The sequence below is a fragment of the Ixodes scapularis genome, unplaced genomic scaffold (assembly GCF_016920785.2).
Source record: "Ixodes scapularis isolate PalLabHiFi unplaced genomic scaffold, ASM1692078v2 PGA_scaffold7__128_contigs__length_106722199, whole genome shotgun sequence".
NCBI classification, from domain to species: domain Eukaryota; kingdom Metazoa; phylum Arthropoda; class Arachnida; order Ixodida; family Ixodidae; genus Ixodes; species Ixodes scapularis.
Window position 1 is genome coordinate 82,171,744 of NW_024609882.1, and position 23,086 is coordinate 82,194,829.

Genomic DNA, 23,086 nt, shown 5'->3' on the forward strand with positions numbered 1-23,086 from the left:
ACCTCTTAATGAGATGTTCAGAATTCAGAGCATTAAGGAGAACGGAAACCTGGAGTTTCGGTGCAGATTTTGCTTGCCAAAAACACACATTGTCATCAGCAAGAACACCAAACTCTACTCTACGCAAACACGCCAAGGTAAGATGGGACACCTGAATCATGCATTGGTTTATATAGCAACGTTAAAACCAAGTTTTTATCTTTATTTTCTTGTGAATAACAGGCGAAAAACCCGAGTCAAGAGGGAGCTTTCGTAGATCGCTTCTTTAGCTCCGATTCTCGTAGCGGAGGTAGAGCTTGCTACCTTGCTACTAATCCGCACCGCTAGCTTACTCTCCACATTTCCAGATATCATTTAGGGAGGCCGTAAGCTAGCGAAATGGCGTGTGTCGGTACAGCTTTCGCAGCCCTGTCAGTCTACAGGTGAACGGGGGGCAGCTACACTCGTTCTCTGAGTTACAATATTTCATTTTTTTAAAAGGAACAACCATAATACGGGCGTACAAGAAATAAAAAGTAGTGTTGAAGAACATATTTGAGAAAATATCGAAAATTGTTTCTATTGTTTTCTAGAGAAGGGTGCGGAAAAAGTAAGCTGAAAGTAATTTGTAACGTAGCGAGTAAAGTAATCCGTTACTTTTGAGTGAAAGTAATTTGTAACGGTAATCGATTACATTTGAGGCCCGGTAATTTGTAATTGCAATCCATTACCTTATTCGACTAACGAGCAAAAGTCTGGAGACAACTTTATTTGTTTATGCAGACAAATATATGGGAGGCCCTTCGGCTGCGTGTCTTAAATGTCCATCAAAGATCAGCACGCGCGTTCTTCACTTAATTCCCCGCAAAACAGTCCGCGAGTATAGACATTTTTCTTATAACCTCTGCATACCAGTCCGCAAATCATGCATTCTTGACCCGTTGCATATTTTATCGCTCGCTGACAAAGGCTACGCAACGGTCAAGGGTATGGGCGGACATGATTAGAGACCAACGTTGTGCGTAAGATAAATTCGAGAGTTTATTTCTTTCGTGTTACACTTTCGGGAAATCTACGGTCGTCTGGGTTACGTCGTCGTCGTTGCGTGAACAAATATTATCAATGATCATAAGAGCAATCCTGGAAAGTGCGATAACCTCAAATAGCTGCATCACAAGAGTGGTATTAATGCTATTGAGCTTCACATGTTCTCTAATGATTCTTGTTTTTTATAGTCAGTCGATTGCGAGACTGAGTCGCGAGGGCTTGGTACCAGACTTATCGTCCCGGATATGCTCACGACTGCTTCATCTAAGGGAAGCGGCCGATTTCTACCTGTCGGGGTAAGGGTTAGGTTATCGCTGCAAGGTATGATATTAATCTATGTCGTATGACGAGTATGAGAATATCCACGTGCCACCACTGAAGATTCAACTTTCGAATGCCTAGCCCTTTACTTTACAGGCTAAATAAAACTGTTCATATTTGCTTTTGCTTTGAAAACTCAACCGAAGCAGTCCACCGTCTTATTCCTCGTTCATTCAAAGACGCAAGGCGATGGCCTGTCAATATTCAGATCTATTGGGCGGGCTAAGTTGCGGCCCTACCCAGCATTGCCAGATCTAGTGATGTACCCGAGAACCCACACCGTTGCCTACCCAGACAGCTGTGCTGCTACAACCTGCCGGTATTTAAAGTTTTAAGTCGCTAGACCGCGGCGAAGGCGCCGCGATTCTCAAGACGGCGGCGCACTTACAGAAAAATATAGCTCCCAGTTTGGCTCAAACTAAATGGACGTTTTGGCGTTCTTAGACCTGCACTCTACTATACTGCTGCTGAGCAAGATATATGTTGTGGTTTTCTTTGTTCCACCGAATGAGAACGCGCCGCGTTGCCAATGGCTGAAAGAACGAATTATATGAAATGGTTAGTTGATTTGAGGTGTTAGTCTGCCACGCTAAAGTCAGTGCGTCCTGGAAAGGTAGTGCTAATGCCTTCCTTGCCTGCTAGACGGACACAAACATATAGTACATACTGACTACCTAACATCGCAAGGAGATTGGCTGTTAGGTCTCAGTTGTTATAGCAATCACCATTTCGGTTCATTCAGCTCTTCGAAGCTTTGACTCTTGTGTGAAACCCATGTTCGGTCTGGCACCCGTATTCACCAGGCGCGGCTAACTAGCGGCGTTTTAAGGTTAGTAGCACGACTAAGTAGTTGCGAGCTAAACGAGAAATCCGCGACTAACGAGCGATTATGTTCTGCGGTATTCACGAGCGCGAAGCGAGCGGGTGACTATCTAGTCAGAACTAAGAAGCGGAAGGGACACAAAAAGATAGGCCACGGGCACGCGAACTTCAACGCCGCTGCGTAAACGGGTATTTTATCCTATAAATCTAATATTTAAATGTTTATCAGGAAAAAAAAGTTACAATGAGAGACATACTGTCTTAGACAGAGTTTTACAACGAAAAATTTCAAAGCAACGCCAGGGAGAAACACGGAAGCCGCATTGCCAGCGACATAAACGAATATGGAAGCGCCCGTAAATGCGTTTCTTCGCGCCGTCCACCGCCCTGCCGAGATCGCTTGAGCAATGTCTTTGGCCGTTGAACATGGCTGTTTAGTCAATATTTACTCCTCCGATTCTTTCTAGATATGTCCCCCAGCGTTCCGAGACAGTAAGTGCTTTGTTATAGCGCTGGCGGTCAGCGGTGATACGAGTCGGCCATGGCGCTAAGCCTCTAGTCGCCCGCTAAACACCGGCCAAACTAGCCCTACCCCATGACTAAGATTTGTTAGTCGACTCCTTAGTAGCACGGGGCGACTAGGCCCTAAACACGACCGGTGAATACCAAGCGCTCACTTAGCGGCGACTATCGCTTGCCACGTGATCATTTTAGTCGATGACGTCGCTAGTCAGTGGTTAAACAGGCACTACTCGCGCCTGGTGAATACGGGTATGGGTCTTTAAACATGAATGTCGAATGGGCCGTTTGTAATCCGTTTCACCAATTGCGAGTAATCCCTAGCGGCCGTAGCTGCGTGAGCTCCTGCTGAGCGCGTCATGACGGCGAAGTTTAGCAGTTCCGTTGCAACGTGCATTGCGCACCATCAAAATTGAAGATCTTTCCAGCTTAATATTGTTAGCTCGTTCTGAGCATGCGCTCTATACATCGCCCTCAAATATGGCGTCCACCAAGAACCCCCTACGTCCCTCTGGAGCATGATATTACAAGAAGCGTTCTTCTACAACATAAGTGCATTTCTGTCGTGCATTGCAATCCGCTTATCAATCATACCTATTTTCAGTGATATCCTACAATAGTAGTGTGTTTCGCGTATATAAAGACATAACAATTGTAATTCAATGCGCCAAGCATCGACGCTGCAAAACGTGGAGGTGCGAAGATGTGCTCTGGTTTCCCCGGTTTGTGGATGACTGAGTATCGTTATTCAGGACGCAACCCTATAAGTCCACCCGTCTCCACCGAACTTGAATTGGCTAAGCAAGAATAAAGAGGACACGGAGAAACTGCAAATTTGATGAACCAAAAGGGCGACCACGGGGGAGCTCAGCGCTACCTTCCCAGAATTGAATGATATTATCCCGTGCAATGTCCCAATAATAGAGAAGCTTGATTAGCCGTTGTTAAGTAAAGGAGGTCGGACAGATCGTCATGGTAGCGGAATAAGAAATGCCAAACCGTCGGCACGCACTTTATCCAGTGTACGCAATTTTCGTACACTTTTGACGACTCTTACATGCATCGTTAATCCTTGTTTTGCAACCGTTTTAAAGGCTCGAACAAAAAATACTTAATCTTTTGGAGGGGGTATGTAAACTAGGTAACGCCCTCTAGGTACCCGATCGTCAATTGCATGACAGGAGGAGGTGGCGTGTCATGCTGTCAAAGCCGCCATCCTGGCGTTCTATCACTTAAATGCAGGCGAAAAGGGCAAGCGTAGAGAAGGTTGGCTGTCGACTTGGCGTCACAGCTCACGTCTAGCTTCGTTTGCTTTTACTAGAGGGCCTCACATCCCCCTTGTGTTAAGGTCACTCTATACTGGGAAGGTAACGCCATTCATTGTTTTAAACTTGATGCGCCGAAACCTTCTCGCCCCCTACAAAATTAGTCTCCACCTCGGGAAAATTTTCTCCACTATGCCTTATTGGCCAAGCGGCCCATGGGTTTCGGGTTTTCACTTCCGTCCGGCATTCGCGCCCCCCGCTGTAGCCTAACTAAGCCGATTTCTTGGCGATTTCGGCCCAACGATGGGAGATGACAGGCAAACTACCAGCACTGAAGCCTAGCGTTGGCACATGTTTGACGAGATAGGAAATGATGCGCGGGCTCTGACCCAAGAAGTCCGAGTTTGGCCCCAGCTTGTCTTCTTTGGGAATTTTTCAAGCACTCGTTTCTCAGAAAAAAAAAAAAAATTCGGCTTAAATATTTTTTTATTCCAGACCACCTTCTGAACAACGGAACCACGATCTTGCACTTACCAGGTAGAGGAGATGCTGTTGTTTTCGTTGTCGTAGCTCTTGTTGACGATGCCGTTGTCGGTTTTGTTGTCGTTGCAGTTCTTTTGGTCGCCGCTGTGGTCACTGGTATTGCAGTGGTTGCAGGGGTCGTCGTTTTTGCTGTAGTGGTCGGTAGTGTCACTGGCATCGCGGTGGAAGCTGTTTTCGATGTTCTGGCAGTGGATGTAGTTGATGTTCTGGTTAATCTGGTAGTTGTTGAGGCTGCTGTAGTGGTTGTTTTAGCTGTTGTTGCCGATGTTGTGGCAACTGTCAGTGGTCTTCTGGGAGTTAGTGTCGCTGCTGTGGCCGCTGTTACTTCCCTCGCTGTGCTTGTCCGGGTCGTGGCTGCCTTTTAGACGTACGTGGGGGATCCTCCGTGTCCCCCGCCGGATCCATCATCCGGGGTCCCAGCCTCAGGGGTGAAGTCAGAACCTCCTGCAGCTATCATGCAACGGACAGAAAACAATTGAAGCCCGTCTTCATTATATCTGATAGACACGGAGACGGAGATAACGCGCTGCGTACGCGCTGTGCTCATTCCCTGTGTGAGTGAAGTCACGTGAGTACGTGGCATCACGTGACCACACGGTTTTACGTGAAATCAATATTGCGTCAATATAACACCCACTGGGCAATAGTTCCTAGAGAGCTTTCACCTGTAGGTCCGTCGAACACAGCTAGAACAAATCTGTTGCTTCTCTAATCAAACTCAGCCCTACAGCGTAAATTACATACTTTGTGTTACAATTACAAGGAGCAGTTGTGAACATCACATACAAAATTAAGTGACCCCAAACTCGGGACAGAATATGGTAAGCGTATTTTCGATATAGTGAACAAACAACCTTCAAAAGGCTGCCATTATTTCTGTTTATTGTTTTAAATTCGAAATTGAATCGTATTGCGCTTTCGAATTTAACGAATTTTCAGTAGGATTATTAAATATAATATTTCCGGAACTTAGCGAGAAGTTGGAAAAAAAGAAATTTCACGCTTGCTGAGGACACGGCAGTAGGCCGTTACAAAGTAAAGAAAGTTAGTGTAAACAAGCATTCAACAAACGCTGCAAGTAGACATAACGACTTTATCTTTTGTAGTACTCGTTTACAAACAAATGTACTTCAAAGTTTTCTTAAAAAGACAAAACAATATTTTTTTGGCTCTGAAAAGCAGTGATTGATCGGTCTATTTTCGCCTGTGATGACAAGGCCGTAATAACCGAGTAATAATAAAAACACAATGAATAGTGGGATCCAAATAGAAAGATTACCCATTTAAACCACGATTCGTAATGTTGAATTTTATACAGCCTTTTTTCAGCCGTGGGCCTCGCTGTTTAGCGTGCGGCCAAGACTCCGTCTCTGTTTACTTGCACTCCAGCTCATTGAGTGCCTGCTCTCCACGTGGTGCAAACCGGGGTTACGCACAGGGTGTAAGGTTTTTCTTTATTGTTTCAGTTTTCTTCCATGGAAATGAAACGTTGTCTTCCCGTTCTGCTCCCGCATAAAACAAATTAATGTCCGTAACTGTTAGTAAAGTTTCGAGTTTCAAAAACAAATAGCTTATTTTTATTATTAAATACTTGGTCAAGAAAAAGCTCTGGGACTCGTGGACATATTTCTATATCGTTTGTTCTAGTTCCCTTTTTTCATTTCGTTTCGTTCTTACGTTTTGGTCACATAAATGCAGTAAGAGTTGTAAACCATGACAAGTAACGTGATTTTGGTAACGCGTTACTTCTTAGTACCGTAGTAACGCACTCGTTCCATTTTCAATACATAACTGGTAACGTACTTAGGTGACGTATTTCAAATCACGGGGAACGTCGTAGGTTACTGGGCACACTTCTTCCCAAGGCCGTAAAAAGAACGCTTGGATATTTGTTCTCTGGTTTGTAGTGACCCTTGCATCGCTTACCACACGGGCGAATAATGCTGAGCCACTGAGCTGTGGACGCAGACAAAGATGGCGGCGCAAAGAGGGAGATTTTTGACGAAGGCATATACTTCGGTTCACCTTAGGTCCAGGCACGGCCGACACTACGAGCTCATGGGAGAAATTAGAAAGTTTCAAAAGAGCACGATCACAGCTATCACCATGTTGCTGAGTGTGTTCTATAATGGCTGAGCAAAGTATGAACAAATAAATGAGGCTCTTGCTTGCGCTTTTGGCGCTGCTTGATCGGTTCATTAGATAGTAGCCTCGGCTACGTCTGGACTTCAGCTTAAACGAAGTAAAAGCCCCAAACTAATATTTACTGCTCTTATTCCACATGTCTTCAATATTTTTTCTGTCCTTATGCTAAGCGAAATGCTCTACTAAGAGAGTCCCCAATGTCAAATAACGCGGTCGCAAAAAACCTAGAAAAAACGCAGTTACCGGGAATTTAAAATGAAAGAGAAACGGGAATGTAACGTGTTTCTTCTTATTGGCTATGGTAATAATAACGCGTTTCTCTATAATTGAGAAAACGTAGGTCTGTAACACGTTCGTTTATTCTGAAAGGAACGATTATCTTCTTTCGTTCTGTTTTCTTCGGTGTCACCAAAAAACAGCATCTGTGTCAGAGAAGCAGCCGGCCGAATCTTTCGTTTGCGCGCTGTGCGATTTCGGCTTGCTGGTCTTTTCTTACGTAAATTTACGAGGTACGCATCAGACTTTTACGTAACCCGTTACAAGTAACGAAATTACTTGGAATCCCTGACATTTATCAATACTTTTTTAACGGAAGATTTTCATATTTGCTAGAGGAGTTCTAAAATAATTTCCTTGCATATTTCTGTGACGGCGTCATTGTGAATCCTTAAATTTTCATCAAAAAAATATTGCCCCCGCAAAAAAAAAAAAAAAAAAAAAAAAACGAACGTGTTTAGTTTGGTGTAGTCGCGTCCGGTCACGCTGTCACACGCATTGACCAGCGCACACGGAGGCTTGGCAATTTTCAGTTCCACAGGGTGGATCGGTGGCCCAGTGAACCAGTGGGCTAAGGGACCCCAGCTCGAAGCACGTTGGAGCGAAAGCTCGCGCTGCAGCACCCAGATCCTGGGTTCAATGCCCACCCTTGCCGGTTTCGATCTGGATGCGCCTTGTACCGGCGTGCGGTCGTGTATCATTGCTGCGTGAAGCACGTTAAAACCCAAGGCTAGCGGTTGTACTGCGCTGGCTAAATTTCTCACCTACAGCTGGAGACTCGTCGCCTGTTGAGGCAGACCAAGTTCTAGGTTGTATAAATATACCCACAACCAAATTTCGCTTCAGTTCCACAAAGAGATTCTTTACCACGCCAACCCTCGAATATGTATATCTAGATATATAATTTTTTGTATGCCCTAACAATGAGGTTGCGCGATCCAAATGTGTATTAAAAAAAGAAAGAAGTGAAAGCAAGCTATATCTCCTTGTTTCGACATATTTTCTGCGATCAAAGACCAGGTGATTATAGCAGCGATTGATTGTGTGTCTCTTCGAGAAGCTCTAGGCAGTGTGTGTGCAGTCGAATATTAACAATGTTCCTCTCGCTTATGGTTAGTATTTTTATTTTCATATTATCACAACAAGAAAGGACGCTTCGCCTACCCTAAAATCCACTAAAAAGGATGAAGGCCCTAGTCACAAGCATCCTTGTTCGTCGCTGCACAGAAGGTATCAAGACACGTATTACCTCTCACAAAACAGGATACCTCTTTTACTTCATTTCACTTCAGTCGACCACCCTTTAACATCTACTTTTTTTGTACTCTAATATTTGTGACTGGCTCACTCTATTTGCATATTCCAATCGTGTTATCTGCATCTTGGTCACACGTTTTGTAATTCAACTCCCTGCGAACACCTCGAAAACGACAACGATGTTTTGTTCCCTGCTTCTTACCCCAGCAGGACACATATCGATCCAAACAAATTTCGCTATTCAACAGAACAGCACCTGACGTATGCCAATTACTCCGGATTAATGAAGGAGTGGATTTCTTGAGTTCGACTGCCTTTTCGCTGCACGTGGCCTCAGCGGCCCTGTATCTGGAGAAGACAGGACCACACCACTGCCGGCCCGTGCTCTATCGTCTTTGAACGGCAGCAAGAAAGGTACTCGTAAACAAAAATGCGTTTGTATTGCCTTGTTCTAACCGACGTTACAAATAATTGTTCCTAATTGTCTACCCTGTGTTTTTATATCCTTATATCATATATGTATTTATACAAAAAAAGGTTTCATTATCTTGTTCACCAACGGCTCATTCAAATCTAGAACTGTTAATGGCCAATGAAATAAGAATGAAGAACTGTTGTTTAATATGTATATTTCACCTGCAACAAACCTATCTCACTAACGTATTTTTTAACCGCCTGGCAATATTGACCGTTATAGTTGGATGTACAAATTTATTATGCTTTCACGTCTGGCCAGTTGTATGACAATTTCCTCAGCTTCGTAACTCCTATAATATCAGGAACCGTTGCAAAGGCGAATCTTTGCTCTTCAGGGTAAAGAACACTCTCATCGCCTCGCTGGATAAACAATACAGGGCACCAAGCCTTCGTGAGGCCCAATATGTTACTCTCCTCCAGCGCCTTAGATGAAATGGTGCTTAGCGTACTTCTCTGCGATTCTCAAAGAAATGAGGAAAGATACCTGTCGATAGTTTCGAGAGCCAGCTGTTTCTCAAAATACCAAAGGCAGATCATTGGGTGTGGTCGTAACCATTGGGTGTGGTCGGCCTGAATAATACAATTCCCTTTGTTAGTTTTTTACCTGAGGACAGTAATTGTGAATATAAGGCGATAAAAGTAACCGATAACGTTTTCGTGTAACGGTCACTTACTTTTATGAAAGGATAAGTTCAGTGTGTAATTAATTACAATTTAGCCTTGAGCAATTACAAATGTAATTTATTACGCTATGTACGTGGGTAGTATGTTACGCATACACAACGTAAGCTTCATGTATCCTTCGGCTCTACAACCGTTAAACTGTGCTCGGCGTTTGTTACTAGCACGAGTTACTTATAATCAGCTCAATACGTGGGTGTAAAATACGTAAAAAGCTATTAAAATTGTATCCATCAGTTTTAAAGCTGCAGGAGATGCTAATTATTTGGAAGGGGCTGACGAGTGGGATCAAACATAATCAGGCTTTGAAACAGTGAAGACAAATCAGTGCCAAGGAAACTTGGCGACGCCAGAGACACGTTTATGAGGGTGATAAACAGTAAAATGTTTGGTAATGTGACAGTTGTGAGAGCACTGGGCGGCCAGAAAAAAAAACTATCCACCAGCTTGTTGCACTAATTTCCGTGTGATTTTCTTCGGGAAGCGTTGGAGCATCGCATTGCGCTCTTTCTTTCATCCACGTTTCCAGGTTTTCTCAAATCCGGGTTGTTCGGCGATCTCTTTATTCGGAGATAGAGGAAAGAGTAAGAAAGCAGATAGAGTCGACTGCCGGATCGGCTGGAACAAACCTGCCACAAGCGGAGGTTACGCCGCTGACATCGCTCTTTGTAATACATATGAGGGTAGCGACCTGTATTCTTCCTAATAAAGCATTTGATAGACTGCGACAGCCGCCTCTCTCAATAGAGCTACAGAAAAAGATTGTAACGATCCTGACAGCGCAGTGCCACGTAAAGCGTCTTTAATGTCCTTTACCAACTAAGTTTCGGTTTTAATTTGAAAATCAGTACTTCACGATGACGCATCAAAACCAAATTCAGTGCTTTTAAAATCGCGACTTTCTGTAACTTTATAATATTTTGGGGGCTGTCAATCGAGATAGAGTGCTGAGGGAGGTTTGTGTGGGCTTCCGACAAGCCAGAGTTTGGGCGCAGGTAAACACATGACCACATTTGCAGACAAGAAAGACGAACGGGTGGAAAGAAATGGTGTGTGTATGCTTATACAACCTTAACTTAGTCTTCATCGACGGGCGACTTATGTCTCAGTGTTAAAAGAGAAAGTTAGCCGTTGAGGTAAAGCCGTTAGCCTGGAGTCTCCAAGGTGCATCACCAAGTAGCGATACACAACCGCACGCCGGTACGATTCTCATCAAAATGGCAACGGGCACGGGTGAGGATTGAAGCCCAGGATCCCTGGGTTCTGGATCGCGAGCTTTCGCTTCAAGAGCTCTGATCTGGTGTGCGCTATCCCACTCGGCCACCGATCTTCATTATGAATCGCTGTAACGCAAGCGAGCGCTCTCTTCATATTCATGCAGCGCTGAGATAAAGAACTTCGATGACAGCACAATCAAAACCAAAACCCAGCCCCTCCTCTCCATGGCCAAATAGCTCCCATTATGCCATGCGCGGAGTGTTAGGTGCAGGGACGTTTCAAAGTGGTCTATTCAAAGTGTATGCAACTACGAGCCTGCGTGAGTCCATCCGATCCCAGCTGCAATTACGCAAAGATGGCGGCGTCAGGTATATCGAATATTTGTAGAGCAAAATGCATTCCCCAGTTAAGTTCATGGTAGCAGAGTTCCTTGCCTACCCACTCGCTCGCCTGCGTCAGGTTCGTCTCCCCCAGTGTAACCTCTGTTGTCTGCTACAGCACGATGCTCTTGAAAAGTGTTTCGGCGCTAGAGATTAGAATATGTCGTATAAGTTTTTGTCCTTCCCGGCTGTAGACTTTCAACGGCTACGTACAAAACTAAATAAAATTGACGACGTCAGCGAGTTGGCTCACTGTCACTAAAATAGGTAAATAGTGCTCAAATGAACAGAGGATGTTAATAAATACCTTAACACGACACGGGATGATGCATTAAACTTCGTTATCATTTTAGAGCTCAGCTCTTATGTGCCCGTTTCGGGGTTGAGCGGCGTCGGCGTAACCAAGGTCACCCCAAGGTCACGTGACCCGCAAGGTCACCCCAAGGTCACATGACCCCCAGGTTATGTGACCCCTCGTAAGGTCACCTCAAGGACACGTGACCCCCAAGATGACCCACACGTGACCCGCAAGGTCACGTGACCCCCCAAGGTCACATGACTCAACCAATGTTACGTGACCCCCCGAGGTCACGTGGCCCCCCTCCCCTAAGTCGTGTGACCCCCCTCCCCTCCCCGAAGTCTCGTGACACCCCCCCCCCCCCCGAGGTCAGATGACCCCCCGGAGCGTATCAAAGAATGAGGGGAGGAGGAGGAGGAGAAAAGGGGGTATACCCTCCCCTCAAGTACCCTTCCCTCCTCCTCCTCAAGAGCTGCGCTCCAATTCGGCATTACAGGGCGTTGTAAACGTCTTTCACTTTTTTTTTTGTATTGTCCCCGTTGTTCATCCTTCTCAGTATGTTTATAAGCATTTGTTGTTGGTCAGCTTACCGAAATTCAGGATGAGGAATATTACCAGAATTGTTGCAGAGAGAAGAAGAGCGCCAATTAGTATCAGAATAATTGTTTTTCTCCTCCTGAAAAAAAGAAAGCAGAGTATAAAACTTTAATTAAATAATAAATGTCCCGATACAGGCCATTAAAACTTGTTAGGATCGTTAATCTCGAGGCCGCTACAACAATCAACAACTTTTAGAAATAATTAGCAAAAAAAAAGTCAATGAATTAAAAAAAGTCAAGCTGAAGCAAATTTGTTTAATAAAATATTACTTAATAACATTTTTTTAGCATAGCGTTGGATCTTTGCCTCGGAGGGACCCAGCGTTGGCACTTTTCAGGATTTTACGATTTGAGTTGCCGTATTGGTGATAGGATGTGTAATAGGATTCAAGTTTATATCATTCATGAGGGATCATGAGACTCCATTTCAAATACGGCATGTCACCTCTAAGAATAACAACACGTACATTGCATTGGCTAGTGTTGCCCTATAATTTGCAGTTTTTTTTTGTTCTGCGCCTCGAAGCAGTTTGAGAGGTAAAACCTTACATTAGATACCATCGAAGTGCACCGAACGGCAATAAAACGGATTATGCTCGAATAACCACGGGCACCACACTATAGCAAACACAAACGTGAGGGACTCTGGAGACGGAAAAAACGTATAGTACGAAAGTCACTGGTTTTACGGAAGTTACCCTGTATGACGTCTCGCAGCTATTTCTACGGGACACATAACTACAGTGGCAAAGCTGAGCCCAGAGAATATGTGGTTCAAACTCACCTTTGATCTGTTAAAAAAGAAAACAATAAATTATGCCACAAGTTTACGCCGACTGTTGATCTTCGATGAGGACTTCTAAAGAACACGACCTACCTTCGTCCGTCGCCTGGGGGGTTCCGGTGGAAGTTGCTACATTCGTGTCCTCTGATCCTGCAGTAGGCGTATTGTAAAACAAAAATGAAGGACGTTTACAACTCCCCGTTACGCCGAATTAGTTTGCAGCACTTGCGGAGGAGGAGGGAAGGATACTGAGGGAAGGATATACCCCTCCTCCCTCTTCATCCTCCTTGCTACACTTCCTCTCCTCCTTCCTCCGGCTCATCCCCCTCCTCCTTCCCCCTCCCCTCCTCCCTCCTTCCTCTCACGTGATAAATTATGGGGCGTTTCCCATAACAGGTCGCATGGTTACGCCGACGGCGATGGTAACGGCGACGCGTCACGCCTACGCGTTATGCCGACACGTTACGGTTACGCCGACCGCCACGTCGACGCGTTACGCCGACAGTGACGCGGACCCGTCACGCCGACGCGTTACGGTTACGCCGTCGGCGACGCCGGCGCGCCACGCGGACGCGTTACTGTTATGCTGTCGGCGACGTGGACCCGTCATGCCCACTCGTTACGCCGACGCGTTAAGGTTAAATATTAAACCGACGGTGATGCCGACCAGTCACGCCTACTCGTTACACCGACGCGTTACGGTTACGTCGTCGGCGACGCCGACGCGTTACTGTGACGCCGATGGTGACGCCGACGCCGCTCAAGCCGAAAACAGGCGCCTTGGAGGTGCGCTCTAAAAAAAGTGAAAGACGTTTACAACTCCCCGTAAAGCCGAATTGGGGGGTCACGTGACTTGCAGAGTCAGGTGACCTTGGGGTGTCACGTGACCCTGGGGGAGGGGTCACGTGACCTCGGGGGGTCACGTGACCTTGCTGGGTCACGTAACCTTGGGAGGGTTACGTGACCTCGCGGTTACGCCGACGGCGATGGCGACGCCGACGCCGCTCAAGCCGGAAACGGGCGCCTAAGAACTGCGCTCTAAAACATATTGAGATTACGTGGCGAAACAATGCAGGGCGCCTTCTACGCCCCAGCGGAGGACGCATATTAGTCTTCCCTCGTCGGGGATATTTCAATAAGCAGCATGAATTTCGGTTCTCTTCTTCACAATAAGCCTCGATTAGATTCTGGCTCCTCGGTTGGAATTCGAACCCGGTACTGCAGAAGGCGGGAGGTGTACGATTACCCCTAACATAATCCTATATATTAAGAAAATACAAATACTGGCGCTTGAAAGGCAGGAATGAGGATACGTCGACAAGGATCCGCACGAACAACTTGGGTATGTTCGCTTGGCTTCTGGTGCGCTGTGGCAACACTACCTAAGCGCAACTTGTGAACAGCCTTATCTGCCTCTACTTAACGTCATGGCTCTCGAATGGCGCCAATTCGACAATATATATCTTGGGATATTGCCTAAAGTATCTCGCTCAAACTAATGTACGCTCCCGCTCGTAACCACAAAATCCACCATGTGGCACTCAAGAGAGTGAGACAGAGAGAGAGGGGGAGAGAGAATAACGCAGTCCTTTCCCTTCCCTCAGACAATCTCCAGTTTTCTCTCCGTCGCCTCCGACACCCAGTACAACCGGTTTCGTACCTACGGTTCCCGGCATATCTTTCCACGCAGCGTACAGCAATGGTCGTTTCGCAACGGGTCTATCGGGCCCGAACCCGAGGCCGAGCTTCGGCCGACGCGTTGCTGGACCGCGAGGTATCACCCAACGCTGCCCCGGCCCTTAAAGCAGTATCGTTGTTGGCGATCTATTTTAATGTAGTAACCCGCGAGCGCACATGAGTTTATTTTTGTATACGCCATCTCACCTTAGGTTCTGCCGCAGCCGACGCTACAATCCTATAGAGCCAAGTTAGCGGCATCGTGATTGCATCCTGGCGCCGATTATCGCCTCTGTGCCTTGCTTAGAACTGAATTTTCCCAAGTGAGCGCGGGGAATACCTGACGACCCTGCACGTTTTCTTATGCTTGATTAGTTAATCCGGTGATAGGAGACCACTAAATACAATGAGCGCTGTGATGCCACACATTTCGCGCTGCTTGAATGACAAAGTCGTATCCTAGCGTCGGCTGCAGTCCCACTTAAAGTCAAACTGTCTATGCGAAGAGATATCGATGTACTGCAGGAAATGGCGTACCGCCGCCGATTTGCCATTTCCCACGTGGGCCGTCAACAAACCTAGTCCAGCCTGGTTCTTTCACGGGAGTTGGACTCCGCTCCCCGTTTATTGGTACAATAAAACACAACGCTACAAAACACTCAATCTAGCCTATAAATACACGCTACATTACACAAATATTGACAAACGCACGTTAAGCCACAGGCTAAACACAAAGAAGGCCCCAGGCCTCGTGTTCCACGATATCCTAGATCCGGTCGCCACCCACCTGCCTTCCTGCGTCTCGGTCTCGTCCGGAGTTCTAAGAGGCCTCTCGCCCCTGCCCCACCGAGTATATATCGATCGATGTGCGAGGAGGTTTCTCCTCGCCCGCCACGGGGGCGCCTGCAGCGCCCTCCAGTGGCTTGGAGAGAAAGCGGCGCGTCGGGAGCCGAATTCGAGATTCCGATCAACCCCGCGGTGACACGACCACGTGTTCGTGTCTGAGGAAAGGCAGCTACGTAGCTGTCTGGCGGCTAAGATTGGCAGAATGGTTTGATGGGCGCCCTCGTGAATGCACGGTGCCCCATAGTACAAAGGGTGATGAGAGCTCGTGGTAACGTCAGATAGAGCCGAGCTCTAATCGGAAGGATCAGTGTGTATCAGCGTTGGACAAAATACTCGATAAAACAATTGCAGTTAAGTTACTAAATACCTGCTTTATAAAGTACTTAAAATACTACTCAAGTTTCTTTCACTGTAAAGTATATTGAGTAGAGTACAAATACCTCGAAATGTAATTCAATTACTTTTGAAGATACTTACGCATTGCGCAAATTGTATCGACGTCAGGGAAAACGACAATTATGCAGCTGCGCAAATCTGGGTTACCAGAATGGTTATTAGCACGCAACAACTCAAAACGAGGAAAAAAGTATCGTAGGGCTATATTATGCAGGTCAACTATAAGGAGCAGGAAATTGTCACTGTGGTGACTGCAAAAGATCGTCGTCTTCTTTGTCAGCAGAGCACAAGCTCGGACACGGGAGCTCGTGCATTTCGTTCTTCGGCGAGTTGGAATCTTGGAAGCTGGTCATGTCCCTCTGACCTGCTGTATTGGAATAAACCCTCAGTACGCCCCTTGACTTGGGCCCACTACACTGGCGACGAAGGTGAGGACCACACCGGACTCAACGGGAGCACGGCAGAGCAGCAGCGAACATGGTGGAGAACCAGACCCACCGCTTCCATGGTCCCGGGACATTCGACGCCGAAAAGGAGAACTGGAATCTTTATCAGATAAGGTTTCAAGTTTGTCTCGACGTCGCTAAGATCACTGCCGAGGCGGACAATGCAAACTTATTGATCGCTTCAATTGGTTCCGAGACATTCAAGCTGCTCTACTCCCTAATTCAGCCACAGAGCTTTCTAGAGACACCGTATCTAGAGTTGCTTAAAAAGCTCGAAGAACATTTCGCACCTAACGGGCGAAGTTGTTTTCGGCTCGCTAGGAAGAAAATGAGACAATCAAAGACTTCATAATGCGGCTGAGATCAATCCTCATCAACTGCGACTTTGAATCTGAAGCCGACGCCAGAGGTTCGTCCCTTTTGACGGCATTCATCGTGGGTCTCCGTGACACGCGCGTCCGGGCACGTCTGGTGCTCGAGAAGGACCTCACTCTGGACGCCGCACTTCGCTTGGCCGAGTCTACCCTCACCGCCGAAGCAGAGTCCCGGCGCCTAGACCGGGGAGACCACGCTGCGCTGCTCGTTGAAAAAGTGAAGCCGTCCACTTCTGCGCCTGTCAAGTGTTTTCGATGCGGCAACACCAACCATTCGGAGAGTTCCTGCCGCTTCCGAACTGAGTCGTGCAATGCATGCGGCAAACGAGGCCACATTGCAAAAGTAGGTCGATCAGCGGAGCGTCACAAGACAGCTGGCAAGAGAAAGGAAAAGGTGAAAACAATCACCAACGTATTCGTCACTCCAGAATCAGATGGCGAATTCGTCACTTGCATTATTCAAGGAACACCCGTAAGGTTGGAGGTCGACAGAGGATCTAAGCTGACACTCCTAGACACTGACACGTGGCGGAAGATAGGGAAGCCCACCTTGCAAAAATGCGACTATAACCTCTTCTGCTTCAACCAGAAGAAAATCACGGTCCAGGGAGGGTGCTTGCTTCAGGTTATGCTTGGAAAACGCTCCGAAGAGCTAGAAGCATTGGTGACTGACAAGCGACACACCAGCCTGCTAGGAAGAACGTGGGTACACGGGCTGCAGATCGACCTCAACAAATTGTTTATTCGATCTATGGAACTGGAAGTAGAAGCTTCACTTCAGACAATGTTGGCAAGATTTCCGACCTTGTTCTCCGGCGACTTGGGCTGTTGCACTAAACTCAATGTCCAACTTCAGTTCAAGCCTGACACGAAACGAAAGCTCTTCAAGCCCCGCCCAATACCGTTTGCTACGCGAGAAGCAGTAAAGAAACACTTGGCCAAGCAAGTCAAGAACAACGTTCTCACACCCGTGGACTTCTCGCACTGGGCCACTCAAATTGTGGTCGCGCCAAAGTCGGATGGAACGGTTCCAGTCTGTGATGACTTCAGTGTCACTGTAAATCCTCAGCTCGACATAACCCAGTACCCACTGCCACGTTTAGAAGAACTTTTTGCTAAACTAAATGGAGGCAACAAATTCACGAAGCTGGACTTGTCAGAAGCCTATCTCCAGCTGGAACTCGATGAAGAGACAAGAACGGCTCTCGTGATCAACACGCACAAAGGTGTGTTCCGATTCAACTGGATGCCTTTTGGAGTCGCCTCCGCCCCAGCAGTGTTCCAGCGCACGATGGACCAGGTAACTGCAGGGCTCGAAGGCGTTGCCTGTTACCCCGATGATATCATTGTCACTGGGAGAGATACTCCTGAACACCTCAGGAATCTTCAACAAGTGCTCCAGCGGCTAGAGGAATACGACTTCACGCTCAAGAGGGAAAAATGCGACTTTCTTTAAGAAAAGGTCGAGTACCTCGGGCTCGTCGTTTTCGCCGACGGCTTCACGCCTGCGATGAAAAAGGTCTCGGCTATCCTGAATATGCCAAAGCCCAAGAACATCAGCCAGCTAGGATCTCTCCTCGGCATGGTGCAGCATTACGGCAAGTTCCTTCCGATCCTTGCTGACAAATGTGCGCCACTGAACAAGCTAGTGAGAAAAGACACCGCCTGGCAATGAAGCTCCGAGTGCGTAGATGCGTTTGAAAACATCAAACAACAGCTGACGGCTACGGAGGCCCTAGTCCACTTCAACCCTGATCTGCCAATTTACCTCGCGGCGGATGCATCGTCGGAATGCGTGGGCGCGGTGATATATCACAAGATCAAAGGCAAGGAACGCCCCATAGCACATTCTTCTAAGACACTGAATTCGTCAGAGTTTGCTTATGCACAAATAGAGAAGGAAGCCCTTGCCATCATCTTTGGAGTCCGCAAATTTCACCAGTGCCTTTGCGGACGCACGTTTGTGCTCTATACTGACCACAAACCTCTGACGACCATGTTTGGCCCCATGAAGGGAATCCCCGTGACATCGGGAAACAGACTCCAGCGTTGGGCCCTTATACTAATGAACTACAGCTACACAATTGAGCACGTGCCAACAGCAAACTTCGGAAACGCTGATGGACTTTCGCGCTTCGCACAAGGTCCCGACGAGGACTTCGACAAGGAAATGGTAAGCGGGGTTTTCACCTTCTCCTGTGATACAGAGCATGTCTTTGCGCTTCACACCCAGAGTTTGTCTAAGTTACCAGTTAGGGCAAACGACATCGCCACGGAAACTGCGTAAGATTCCGTCCTCTCCCAAGTACAACGGTACATCAGTCAGGGCTGGCCAGAAAAGGTGACGGACTTTGACCTCACGCCATTCCATAGACAGAGATCGGAATTAAGCATCCTCAACGGTTGCATCCTATGGAATTCGCGAACCGTAGTTCCACGCAAATTCTAGCACCAAGTAATGGAACTTCTTCATGAAGGACACGTGGGTCAAACAAAAATGAAGATGTTGGCACGGTTGTACGTGTGGTGGCCACACATCGACAGAGACATTGAGCGCACGACGCAGCAATGTGGGGTCTGCAGCAGTGTTTGCGACAACAAACCACACGTTCCTCTTCACCGCTGGGAAGCTCCGGAACTGCCGTGGCAGAGACTTCATGCTGACGTTGCATAGCTAGATCAGCAAAGCTATCTCGTTGTCATAGATGCGTCAGCAAATGGCCTGAGGTTATGCCGATGAAATCCATAACAGCGGCAGATACCATCGACGCTTTGCAGGAGATTTTTTCTCGTCAAGGCCTGCCACAACAACTTGTCACCGATAATGGGCGACAGTTCATCAGCTCGGAAATTAAAGAATTCGTGGACAGCGGCGGAATTACTCATCTCTTTACCCCACCGTATCACCCCAAGTCCAACGGACAAGCACAGAGTTTTGTAAAGACATTGAAGACTGCTCTTCGACGTTCCTCTGGAACAGAGAGGAAGGCAGCCATCCGAGACTTCTTGCTCAAGTACCGGATCACCCCCCACACCTCAACGGGAGAACCCCCGTGTCAACTGCTCGCGAGCAGGCCCTACCGGACGGTTCTCGACTTATTGAAGCCTTCCAAGGTGCGGACCCATGCCAAAACGGCAAAGAAAGACAAGGGAACCGCTACCTTCACAATCGAGCAGAACGTGTGGGTAAAACATCCTCTCCACAAACAACACTGGATAAAGGGCGTTGTCACAAAAATAATTGGCAACGTCATCTACGAAGTTTCAGATGAAGATCACAATACCCGTCGGGTCCATGCAGATCACCTGAAACCAAGATTGACATAGGGCGATGCCGTCACTTCCATATTCCCAATGGATGTGCCAGGGCCTTCTGGGGTTTACACCCAGCAGGAGGCCACCGACAGACAAGTTACTTCGGGGTCTCCATTGCAGCTAGACTCCAGTAGAGATACCTGACCCGCAGCCGCCTCAAGCCGGACCGTTACAAGCCTTCTTAAGAGGAAAGGAAATGTGGTGACTGCAAAAGATCCTCGTCTCCTTTGTCAGCAGAGCACGAGCTCGGAGACGGGAGCTCGTGCATTCCGTTCTTCTGCGAGTTGGAATCTATGCAGCTGGTCATATCCCTCTGACCTGCTGTATTGGAATAAACCCTCAGTACACCCCTTGACTCGGGCCTAGTACAGTCACGAATGACAAATGATGAGGCGAAACAAAACTGAAGCGACTAGATATTTAATGACGCGAACTTGTGCCCAAAACAAAAAGCGTCGCAGGCGTCGATGTCGAAGAAACATCAGGGTCGAGCGCTGGGGCTAGACTGACTCCGGACAGCCACTCGGAGCAACCTTTGTACCCGTGTGGGTTTTCGAAAATTCGGCGTAGAAACTTCGGCGCGTAGAACATTCGTAACTTGATTAGACAACAAGATTCTAGAACTTAAGAAAATGTCAAATCGAAAGAATAAATAAAAGAGGAGGCCGCAGCCTGGCAACAAATCCTGCGACTCCGCGCGGGAGCCAAGCGCGGTAACCATCCTGCCACGCCCTCACTGGGCAGCGCGCGTGGCAATATCACTGATAGATGTTACAAACGATTTGGGACAACTAAAAGAGGTCGCTTTAGCTATTGGCGAGGAGATTAGACCGTGGCGCCCAGTGGCGTACCAACTTGTTTTTGAGTGGGGGGGCAAACCCGACCCTCTTCTTCCCCCCCCCCCTTAATCGAAAATTCGGCGCAACTTTTGTCGAAGTTTTCTAAAGATGTGGCAATGATTCGGCAAAATTACAACGTTACCAGACTTAACATTGATATTTTGTTTTTTCTCACGAAAAAAATTTTGCTTCTTCTTCTTAAAATAAATACAACTTGTAGTGCCTATTGAAACAGTTATGATTAAATAAGGTGATATTCTACAAGATAATTGTATCGATGTCGCTTTTGTGTGTTTACTGGCAATTTCAGTGTTTGCTTGCAGAAAGTGGCGTGACAACGAGGTTGGGTAGTAGCCGGAGCAGTCACGAATCACACTACGAGAGTTTTGATTTTGAGGCATCATCAGCGCACGCCTGCAAGTGTGTTTGCATTGTTAAAATAAAGACAATCACTGCGTTCTTACTTTCCCTGTGAGTCACCGTTTCGTGCGCGAAAACGGATGCAACGGTTGTTTAGCCTTCACCAGAAGAGATAACAATACTGTAAATATGCATGTTTTTCGATTTGAGTCACTTCACGTCAGCTTTGCATGAAAGTGCGCGTTCCATATTCGCAACGTGCCGTTTTTAACCTTTAAAATTCCGGTTTCTGGTGTTAGGACACACACGGACGTTTAGGAAGATGGGGAGAGTTAGGAATGTCGGATGTGCAACGTCGAGCATGATAGTTCTGTGTTTAACGAATACTTTTCATCAGTGTTTACTAACGAGTGCTTGGACTTCGTCCCCACTCTCCCTGAAGAGCTTTACGAGCGCATGCATCCTATTAACGTTAACTCCGCTGGTATTAAAACATTGATTGATAAACTAAAACTTACTTCGTCCGCTGGAACCGATAACATCAACCCTAAAATTTAAAAGAAACACCCGTGTTATTTCTAGTGAGTATTTGAAACTCATCTTCATTCAGTCCTCATCTCAAAGCTGCCTTCCATCTGACCAAAAGGTGGGAAGGGTAATTCCCAGTCTTTAAACAGGGCAGCCGCTCTTCCGCATCTAATTATCGCCCTAATTCATTGACTTCAATTTCTTGCAAACTACTTGAGCATATCCTCTACTCCAATATCATGAGGCACCTATCATCCCATTTCTTTTCTTTAAACAGCAGCACGGTTTTCAAAAGGTACTTTCCTGCGAAACGCAACTCTGCGACTTCATCCATGACTTGCACACTAACCTTGAATGTCACGTCCAAACTGACGCAGTTTTTTTTTTTTTTTTTTTCCAAAGCGTTCGGCCGTGTTCTCCATCAACGCCTTCTTTCTAAGCTATCTTTTTGCCTCGACCAATAACCGTTTGCATGGATTCGTGACTTTCTTTTTTCCCGTGTACAGGTCACGTCCATGATGATCATGAATCTTCCTTAATAAATGTATCTCCTGGTGTTCCCCTGGGGTTCGTTTGGGCCCTTACTCTTTTTAATATTTATTAATGACATTCCCATTGGGATTTCTTCAAAAAAACGCTTTTTCGCCGACGACTGCGTCATCCATAACAAAGTAACTTGTGTGCAAAATAATAACCAGCTTCAGGAAGATCTAGATAAAATTAACAATTGGTGCAAAGAGTGGATTATGTCACCAAACAAGTATAAACGCAAACTAATCCACTTCACCAAGAAAAAAACCACTCTGTCATTTAATTACTTCTTGGCCTCCGATCTGATTGAGACCGCTACTGTGTATAAATACCTTGGTGTAAGACTAACATCTGACCTTCCCTGGAATAACCACATTGAAGTCATTACCGCCGATTCATCTGGAACTCTTGGACTAAGCAGACGTAACTTAAAAAAATCGCTCCACCCTTTGTCCCTAAGCTAACCTTTAACACGTACGTCAGACCAAAAATAGAATATGCTTCAATCATCTGGAATACCCAACCTCATCAATACGCTGTAGAGGCAGTTCAGAACAGAGCTGCTCGCTTCATTTCATCCACTTATGACTTTTCTTTCAGTGTCTCGGCGCTAAAAACTGAACTAACCATGTCCTCTTTGCAGCTTCGCAGGAAAGTCTCTCAGCTGTGCCTTATTCACAAAATCTACTACCACATTCCCGACCTCAAAACCACTTTGTTATTACCCCTCGACCGAACATCTTCTCGCCTCAACAACGTCTGCACCATCAAACACACTTCTGGCTCTACGAACGCTTTCAATTGGTCATTCCTTTCTCAAGCCATCAGCCACTGGAACAGTCCCCCACCCTCCATTGTCACCATCTTGGACCCTGCTGATTTCTCCTCTGCAGTAAAACTACACCTTTCTTGGCCCATGTGATGGTGTGCGGGGCTAGGCAGATCAGTGAAAACACTTACGCAGAGCGCTTGCCAGGCCAGACTTGTACGTAGTTCAACTACTTTACTCAAGTTACTGTAGTTTAACTACTTTTCTGGGTAGTTTAGTAACTTTTAATTACATTTCTATTCTAATAATCAGTAGTTTACTTTAACTACTTTTCCGAGTGACTTCCACTCAAATTACAAATTACTTTCTAATTTTAGTGGTTGTTTTGCCTATC